Source organism: Salmo salar, chromosome 22 (genome assembly GCF_965601325.2).
Source record: "Salmo salar chromosome 22, fSalSal1, whole genome shotgun sequence".
Taxonomy (NCBI): domain Eukaryota; kingdom Metazoa; phylum Chordata; class Actinopteri; order Salmoniformes; family Salmonidae; genus Salmo; species Salmo salar.
The window spans coordinates 5,694,651-5,705,099 of record NC_138312.1 but is presented as its reverse complement, the minus strand read 5'-3'; the positions used below and the strand labels follow the sequence as shown (position 1 = coordinate 5,705,099).

Sequence of the window (10,449 nt, the reverse complement as noted above, 5' to 3'; positions counted from 1 at the left end):
CCAAGGAGCTCGCAGTGTGGCCAATTTTGTCATTGAATTCAGGACATTGGCTGTGGAGAGTGGGTGGAATGAGGAATCACTACAAGCGGTTTTTTTACCAGGGGTTGTCGGAGCAACTCAAGGATGAGTTGATCTCCTATCCTGAGTCTAGGGACCTGGACAGTCTGGTAGCATTAGCTATTCGGGTGGATAATAGAATCCGAGAGAGAAGGAGGGAGAAGCAATCGGGACATTACATCTCCACTTGTCCTCAGCGCCCGTTAAACGGCTCGGCTCGCTAAAGGTGGGAGGTCTTTTAGCGAGCCAGTTTCAACCTCTCAATAGTTCTGTTAGACCTCTTTTCCCTGCTACCCTCATGAACAAGACTCAGAGTTTAGCGATTAACGCATTTATCGACTCAGGTGCAGATGGCAGCTTTACCCTCGGTCCAGGCCCACATTCGTCGTTGCCACCGGACCTGGCATCGGGCCAGAAAGCCTCTCCTTAGAGTTTCCGACCGTTATCAGCTCCAGGCGAATCATCGCCGGATTCCAGCTCCAGCTTATGCCATTGGAGATAAGGTATGGTTGGCTACATGGGATCTTCCTCTGCGGACGGAATCAAGGAAACTGTCACCTAAGTTCATTGGTCCGTTTGTGGTGGAGAAAGTGATTAATCCTGTTGTGGTTCGACTTAAGTTGCCTAGAACGCTCAGAGTCCACCCCACCTTTCATGTCTCCTGCCTCAAGCCTGTGCACCTCAGTCCTCAGCTACCCCCTCCGCCTCCTCCTCCTCTGCCACGGATGATCGGAGGTGGTCCAGTCTACACGGTGCGCCGCATTATGGATTCCAGACAGCGGGTCCGGGTTTCCAGTATCTCGTGGACTGGGAGGGGTATGGTCCTGAGGAGAGGAGTTGGATTCCTCGGCGTCAAATCCTTGACAATACCCTCCTTAGTGACTTCTACCGCCTCCATCCTGGCTCTCCGGGTTGTCCGCCTGGTGGCGTTCGTCGGAGGGGGGGTACTGTCAGGAATTCCGCTTCCTGAGTCTGTTTTCTGGCTGAGCTGACTGTTTTTTGTTTGGAGTGTTGTCTGAGGTTCCTGAACGCACCCTGTCTGGTTGCCAGGCAACGAAGTTAGGCGGGAGATCTATTGATTACCCGCACCTGCATCTCATCAACCATCTGCACACCTGGTCCTGATCATCACCTCTTCTTAAGCCCTGAGCTGACATCCATTCCCTGCCGGATCGTTAGCAACGAACAGTATGTTGTGTCAGCGTATCAGCCTCATGTTTCCTGAGCTAGTTTTGTTGTTTTGTACTTGTTGCTGGTTACTCACTCCCGTTTACTCTGTCTACAGTCATTCTCCCAGAACATTCAACTCCCTTGCCTGGTTTGTCAGTGGATTCAGTGACTTCATTGGATCAACCCATTTACTCTCATCAACTCACCTCCGCTGCTGCTCCGTCTCCTGGATTAGTCAATTTACACATCAAGACTACCAATAAATACTCACTTTCATTTTACTCACCTTGTCCTGGTCTGCTTCTGGGTTCTGTCTTAGAGAATCGTGACCCTGGGACTAAACCACTGGTGTAGCACACACCCACGCAAGGCGGGGGAGACCATGAGAACATGTGTAAAATAGCAGCAAATTAGCGCAGGGAAACATCATTTTTATAGTAAAACAAATTATTTTGTTGCATTATTTGACCTTTGTAATTCCAACACCATCATTGAGTTTGCTGATGACATGATGTTGGTAGGCCTGATTACCGATGATGATGAGACAGCCTATAGGGAGGAGTGTGGTGCCAGGACAACAACCTCTCCTTCAACTTCAACAAAACAAAGGAACTGATTGTGGACTACAGGAAATGGAGGGCCGAGCACGCCCCCATTTTCATCGACGGGAATGTAGTGGAGTGGGTCGAGAGCTTCAAGTTTCTCATTGTCCACATCACTAAGGATCTATCATGGTCCACACACACCATCACAGTTGTGAAGAGGGTACGACAACACTTCTTCCCCTCAGGAGGCTGAAAAGATTTTTCATGGGCCTTCAGATCCACAAAAAGTTATACAGCTGCACCATTGAGACCATCTTGACTGGCTGCATCCCCGCTTGGTATGGCAACTGCTTGATATCCGACGGCACAGCGCTACAGAGGGTAGTGCGTACGGCCCAGTACATCACTGGGGCAGAGATCCCTGCCATCCAGGACCTCTATACCAGGCCCAAAAGAATGTCAAAGACTCCAGCCACCCAAGTCATTGACAGTTCTCTCTGCGGTACCGATGCACCAAGTCTGGAACCAACAGGACCCTGAACAGCTTCTACTCCCTAGCCATAAGACTGCTTAGTGGTTAGTTAAATAGTTAACCAAACAGCTACCCGGACTATCTGCATTGGACCTTTTTGCACAATTTCTTTTTGACTCACCGCATACGCTGCTGCTACGGTTTGTTATCTATCCTGTTGCCTAGTCACTTTATTTCTAGTTATATGTACTGTACATACAGTGCATTTGGAAAGTATTCAGACCCCTTGTTACGTTACACACAATACACCCATAATTGCAAAGCAAAAACAGGTTTTTAGAAGTTTTGCTAATTTATTAACAATAAAAAATGGAAATATCACATTAACATAAGTATTCAGACCCTTTACTCAGTACTTTGTTCAAGCACCTTTGGCAGCGATTACAACCTTGAGTCTTCTTGGGTATGACGCTACAAGCTTGGCACACCTGTATTTGGGGACTTTCTCCCATTCTTCTCTGCAGATCCTCTCAAGCTCTGTCAGGTTGCATGGGGAGCATTGATGCACAGCTATTTTCAGGTCTCTTCTGAGATGTTTGATCGGCTTCAATTCCGGGCTCTTGCTGGGTCACTCAAGGACATTCAGAGACTTGTCCCGAAGCCACTCCTGCATTGTCTTGCCTGTGTGCTTAGGGTTGTTGTCCTTGGAAGGTGAACGTTTGCCCCAGTCTGAGGTCCTGAGTGCTCTGGAGCAGGTTTTCATCAAGGATCTCTCTGTACTTTAATCTGTTCATCTTTGCCTTGATCCTGACTTGTCTCCCAGTCCCTGCCGCTGAAAAACATCCACATAGCATAATGCTGCCACCACCATGCTTCACGGTAGGGATGGTGCCAGGTTTCCTCCAGACGTGATGCTTAGCATTCCGGCAAAAGAGTTGTATTGCTTCTTTAATCAGGACATCAGTTTTCAGCTGTGCTAACATAATTGCAAAAGGGTTTCTAATGATCAATTAGCCTTTTAAAATGATAAACTTGTATTTGCTAACACAACGTGCCATTGGAACACAGGAGTGATGGTTGCTGATAATGGGCCTCTGTACTCCTATGTAGATATTCCATAAAAAAATCTGCCATTTCCAGCTACAATAGTCATTTACAACATTTGCAATGTCTACACTGTATTTCTGATCAATTTGATGTTATTTTAATGGACAATTTATTTTGCTTTTCTTTCAAAAACAAGGACATTTCTAAGTGACACAACTTTTGAACGGTAGTGTACGTAAATAAGATATTTTTGTTTTTAATTTTTAATACATTTGCAGAAGTTTTTGCTTTGTCATTATGGGGTATTGTGTATATATTGATGATTTACCTTTTTTTTTAATCCTTTTTAGAATAAGGCTGTAACGCAACAAAATGTGTAAATAGTACAAGGGGTCTGAATATCTTCCCAATGTACTGTATCTACTGTACCTCAATTGCCTTGTATCCCTGTACAATGCCGATCGACTCGGTACTGTTACCCCATGTATATAGTCAAGTTGTCATTACTCAATGTGTATTTATTATAATTTTTATTATTACATGGTATTACTTTTCTATGATTTCTCTATTTCCTCTCTCTCTGCATTGTTGGAAGGACCTGTAAGTAAGCATTTCAATGTTAGTCTACACCTGTTGTTTGCGAAGCATGTGCCAAATAAAATTGTATTTGATTTTAATTTTAATTTAGACTTTAAACCAAGATCAAATTTAATCTTGTTGCTCTGTTTTAAAATCAAATTTAAAATTAGATTAGGGATTAATGCTAAACTGCCACTGGACGAGGTTTAAGTTGAACAAATGTCAGTGTATGTGCTGTATTTTGGGTGTGATTATCCATTTAAGCTTCTGTGGCTACATTGTTTGTAAAAGTCACCTTGCCAAATAACTAATTTGACCAAAAAGTGTATCTTTTAGCTTGAAGTACAACCTGGCAAAGTGACCAGTGGGGGTTTGTTTCCCTAGAATTAGAATGAGAACATATTGCTATGAAGTCATTATGACATATGTAACTAATCATAGTTCAAAGATTTAACCTCAGATTAACTAATCCAGGTTTAAAATTAAGTGGTGGAACACATCTCTGACTAAGGTCTAATCTAAGATCTATTTAAGCCACGTTGGTGCAACCTTATAGCTTTTATACAGGCTGAGTCTATACACTTGGAAAGTTACACACATATTGTTGTTTCCATTTTGATTTTAATTAAGCCAAACACAAATGCGATCTTTGTCCAAAATTGACACACACACATGGTCTATTCAATTCATGTGCACTCTTAAGATCCGACTTCATTGATTAAATGACAAGTGTGGCTCTTGTGGGAATTGCCAGGTGCATATAAAAATTGTTGATGTATAATTTAGAAGAGGGCTCTCAGTTTAAAATCACTGCACTTGAAATGTCAGTTTACAGACAGAGATTCATAGACAGTCTGAAGTAGGTACATCATAGGTAATGTAATTTGTTGCCTTATAAAATCCAAAATGATGTCATAGGCTAAAAAGCATACTGTTGGTGGCATTTGAATATAAACTATCAAATAACTTTTCTTTTAGACATTTCCCCCCCTACACTAATTACAAACCAATATGATGAGCATGCAGACCTGTCAACAGGACTATCATTCGATATTTGTACAAAAAATATGCTACTAGACTAATAGAAAGAGGAAGTTAAAACTAAAACTAAAAAATGACAAACTCACCTCAAGATGATTTTGTTCTTCTTTTCTGTTTTGTCCCGAAATAACTGAATATAGTTTATCCCATGTTAAATTGGAGAGGCTGTCACTGGCTGAATTTTTATAAATGTCAGTCTTAACTCATGCTTTAGGTCTACTACCTATACTATGAAGTTTTTGTTCTTTTGATAGGCATTGGCATAACTAAATTCAGCACTTTCTCCACTTCAGCAAAGGTATTGTTACTGTAACAGCATTCGTACTGTATCTCATCTTTTCTTACGCTCGTGATTGCATACCACGGTCACACATGAATGTTCATCTGCATTTCACGGTACTTTCCGTGTGGATGTTATCTCGCGACGAGTAACCGCACATCTCTCTCCAAGGATACATCAGCCTCCTCGCGCATATCTTGAGGTATGGTAGTGCAAATCCTGGATCCTTGGGACGTCCCTACTGTGAACCCTAACCATAACCGTTATCTAACCCTTACCTTAACCGTTACCTTAACCATTTTAAATTTTGGTTAAGGTAAGGGTTACAATTGTCAGTGAGACAGACTTGATGTGAAAAATAAATAAACGTGTTAGCTCATGCGGAGTATGATGTCATGCACAATTACCATACAGTAGCCTAGTCTATTTCTATGATTTTATTTGGACCTGCTGCACTTATCACTCAAACTTCCATTGTTCGTATTGAATCTTTTCAAATTCTATTTTTTGTGAGCATACAATTCCAAATAACAATCTTCAAGATTTAAACACATTTCTTTAGAAAATGAACGCTATACTTATTAATGTGTGCATAGCCTACCGTCAAAAAGTGGACCCCCAACATGTACAACAAATGTACAACAACGAAGCAAATGCATGACATTTTCACATGCAAATAGGCCCTATACTTGATTTAATACATCTTTAGTTCTCAATGAGTGATTTTCAATGAGAGCAAGTTGAGCGATATTACTTTTTTAAACCATTTCAATTTATTGTTTGGGTAATGATAAGGTACAACATTGTAGGCCTATTTATATCATCAAGGGATATACTTAATTATTTGAAATTGCTATAATAATTCAAGCTAAATTGTGTGAAAGATTTTATAGTCTATTAATAAAGCCATAAACAAGAATTCTATTTGTTGGTAATTAGTAGGTTATCTAATGCAATGTTCTTGCCAACATGCTGTGGTAAGACTGGGCACACACTGGTTGTTTCCACGTTGAACAAATGTGGAATAGATGTTGAATTTATGTCCGTGCCCACTGCCCAGTGGGGAATGTCTTGACGCTGACAATGCAGAAATCCAGTAATCCTTACTATGTCTCATTTGTGAATTATCAACATTTAATAGCAACACTATTATGTCTTGATGATGGAATGTAACTGACAGTAGCACAGCATAGAGGGGTGTCAAACACACCCCTGTCCATGAGGGCCACTGTGTCTGCAGATCTGTGTGCATGCTTTAAACGTGTGTTCCATTTACACACAGACTCATTTGTATATCTCGATCCAATTAAAATGCAATTCATAAAGTACTATTTAACAACATGTTATTACAATGTTGTTACTAAAGTGATTACACCCTTACCGGACAGGTATAAGAGCAATTTAATTAAAAATCAAATCAAATCAAATGCATTGGTCACTTACACGTGTTTTGCAGATGTTATTGCGGGTGTAACGAAGTGCTTGTAAATAAGTTGAATTACTATACTATACTATACTATACTATACTAAACTATAGGTATAGTTATCTGGACCCAGATTTAGCCTATTCCTGGGTTGAAAAGCACATTCAATGGAGGTTTTCTATTGAGCATGTTTTTATTTCATGAGTAAAATGTATCTGGGTCCAGGAAACTGGACATGCTGTATACTGTATAGTGGCCCTTGTGTAATGGAATTTGGCACTGTTGCTTTTCTTTGACAATACCACCATCTGGTGACCAACAGCCTTACCTGCCTAAATATGGTATTTCTAATGCAGGTACAATCTTTACAGTGCAATATGTGTGAAGATAGATATGTTCCCAGAATTATTATCAAACGAGAGCATCTTAAGACCCAGCTAGTCATTTGAGTGCGCTCTGATTTCTAAAGTAATTGCAATGTAGCAACATTAATCCCAAGTGTTTTCTGTATACAGAAACTCTATACTGTATCATATTCCACATGAATATGAAACTCCAGATATTGTACTGTGCTGAATATGAGAATGAGTATTTAACATCAGGCTTAATTTCCAAGATATTAGGTGTGTTCACTCTGGTTATCTACTCCGATTTCAGAGCACTCTGGTCTGAGTGTGCCAGAGCGCAGAATAACTGATGAATTTACAAATGAGCAACACCCGCTGAATATAACCGGTGTCAGTGAATGTCTGCAAAAAAGGTAATTAAACTGTTGCCAGCAGCACAGTTACAGTCACTAACACTCTAGGGGTGTGTTCGTAAATTCAATCTGGAATGCCAGAGTACACTCAGAGTGCGCTCTGGACATTCGTGAATTCAGAGGGTTGTCAGATTACACCAAGATGCTCAAACTTCTTGAGGTTGCAAGGTGTTCTACCAATGTCATTTCAATATTGTAGTGAATTCAGGTGGTAGCCCCAACTGGGACTCAAACTCAGGTCCAGCGACTGTCAACCCAACACCTTCCGCCAAGAGATCCAAACCCCTTGATGAGGTCGCTAGGTGTTGGTCTAAGGTCGCTACAATATTGAGTATGTAACAGAAAATAACAGAGGAGACTAGTTAGTAATTAGTGCTCACAAAGACCAAGGTGCAAACACAGAATTATAATTAGATGATAATTTTATGGTTGCAAGCACAGTCATGACCCCAGATGAGGGTGATGAAAATGCAGGTCCTCTGCAGATCAACACTTCAATACACAGTTGACACATCCAGCCCATCCTGATGCAAATTATATGATTATGAACAGGTTACAATTTACCCTACCGCTTTTTTGAATTCACTTGAACTTCAGTGGGCTTTATCTGGATATCCTATTGTTTGCATGAATAGTAAACTCTCATATACTTGGCAAATTTCTGATCTCTTGAACCGTAAATCACTGGGCTTAAGAGACGTGGCAAAACATTGGTGAAGAGGAAATTTGAGAACAGAATGATTGTTCGCTTATTTGGGAAGAGAGACAAGAGAATCATATTGGTTAGGGGCGTGATATACCCCAGCATGCAGAACAGAAGCTGAACCCCATGTAACAATATTGTGTTACGAGCCTTTCGAGCCGATGCTGGGTCTGTTATGGCAGCTTTTGCAGCAAAAAGGACCTTAAAATAAGTAACGACCAATGTCAGAAATACAAATGACAGGTTAACAATATGGACCGCTGTGGACGTGGCCTTATGATATGGGGAACCATAAACAGCATTGTTATACCATATAACGCCTGTGGAAAAAGTTGTGAATGGTTTAGTAGCTAGCACAATGATGATGTCACTGAGTGCAGGGATGACTGACACACTCCAGATGAGGCAGATGAGGATGTAGGTCCTACACACTGTACAGATCTGAATATGATGCAGGGGCTTACAGACAGCAATGTAGTGCTCTATGGCCATGCCTGCTAAATTCAATGGACTGTTTCTGTTGGTTGTGCTAATGATTACAAGCATCATACAGCAAACAAACATATTCAGGCCATATGGAAGCACATATGTTATAAACTGTAGCATCACTGCAAAAGACAGCAGAATCATGTCGTTGATCACCAGGTGAATGTATAGAATATACCTCGGGTCACTGTAGAAGATATGACTCTTGAAGAAAATATACACAAAGGTTCCATTGATGTAATTGATGATTACACCCAGGGCAATTGTTGTGAAGTTTTTCATGAAAGCGTCATTGAAGTTATCCATTGCTCTGCTGTTGTTCATCATTCAGTTGTTCATGAAAGCAGTGTTGAATTGATTTCGGCCTGTGGTGAAGTTCATTACTCGTTGACTATTAAGAAGTACTTAGACAGTACCTGACAAAGAAAAACATATATTATTCAGAGTTTCAGACAATCCCCAGAAGAAGAGATGTGATTACAGGGATAGCTTAAACTTGATATACTGTACAATGAAAAAGGTAACAAAGAGCCTTACTGTTTTTCTTGGGACTGAGCTGGCTATGACTACAAATAAACACACCTAGCTAGCTTAAAGTAGTGTATTAGTGCAGAATTATAGTGTACATGTCATTTTGAGTTTCTGCTTGTCATCAAGTCATTGCAACACTAATAGGAGAAAAGTTGTTGTAATATGCATGTCAGTAGCTAGGTTTCCATCCAGTTGGTGACAGGTTTCCATCAAATGCACCTGTTGCGGATAAAAGGCTGTTTGTGGTGACATAGTGCACATAAAAATAAAGAACACAAGTTAAATGGGTTTCCATCACATTTTCAACTCTACTGATGGTTTTGTTCCCATGTTTTGCGATATATTGCAAATATACCCACTCTGGTCTTGGCACGTGCGCTCTAGCCAGGAGCTGGTATATACGGTGAGGGTAGGATAGCCTACATGATTAGATTATTATGGACAAAGATTATTAAGGCAGCCAAGCATCGATCATCATGTATCCAGAATAAGACCCTCAAATTATTGCAAAGGAGCATCAATCACTGCATGCACTTTCGCCACCTTGTGGAGTTCATCATAACATTTATTTAAACTGTAGCCTAATAAACTGCATTCTTTCCCGCGTGGTAGTGGAAGGACCACACTATGTCTCGTGACTCCAAGTTTACTTTGATATGATGGTTATTATATCAATATTTGCTCATAAAGGCATTTCCATTGCAATTTCTCACATAATTTATTTTACAGACACAAAAAGATCCCACTTTATCTAACTTATTTTGTTTTGTCGACATTTGGAAAGTTTACCGACAGATTTGATGTTTCCATCAGGCCTGTCTTGAAATTTTATCAGACTTTACTAGCATAAAAAGTTTGGATGGAAACCTGGTTAGTCACATTAATTATTAGGTTACAACTAAAACCTGCACAACACACATTAATCTAATGTACACACTAAGAAATTATAATTAGTGTCATTGTTGTCATCTCATCTCATATTTCATCAATTGGAATGATTCATGATAATTCCATTTAAAGTTGTTAAGAAGTAATCCGTTTGCCTATGTTGTTTTGGAGAGTTGCAAGTGAGATTTTCAAATCCCTAGTCTCCATCTGTAATCATTTTACACGTCCACATGATGAGAAAGGCTGTAAAACTTACCACACAATGCCTGTCTGACTAGCCAGTAAATTTCTGAGGGCAAATCTACTGGTTTATATAGATGCATTTTGACACATCTAAGTGAGATGATGTAATCTATTGGGGAATGAGGAGTCAGTAGAGCGGGAGGGGATGGCACTGTTTATTGTTTTTGTATAGTGTTCACGTGAGCGATTAATTAAATTCAAAGATGAACACGACATCCGCTGC

At 40.4% G+C, this 10,449-nt stretch overlaps 1 pseudogene; it reads right to left on the bottom strand.

Moving 5' to 3' along the window:
- Positions 1-7,991: 7,991 nt before the first annotated feature.
- On the bottom strand, positions 7,992-8,903 carry LOC106582609 (odorant receptor 131-2-like; annotated as a pseudogene).
- Positions 8,904-10,449: the final 1,546 nt, after the last annotated feature.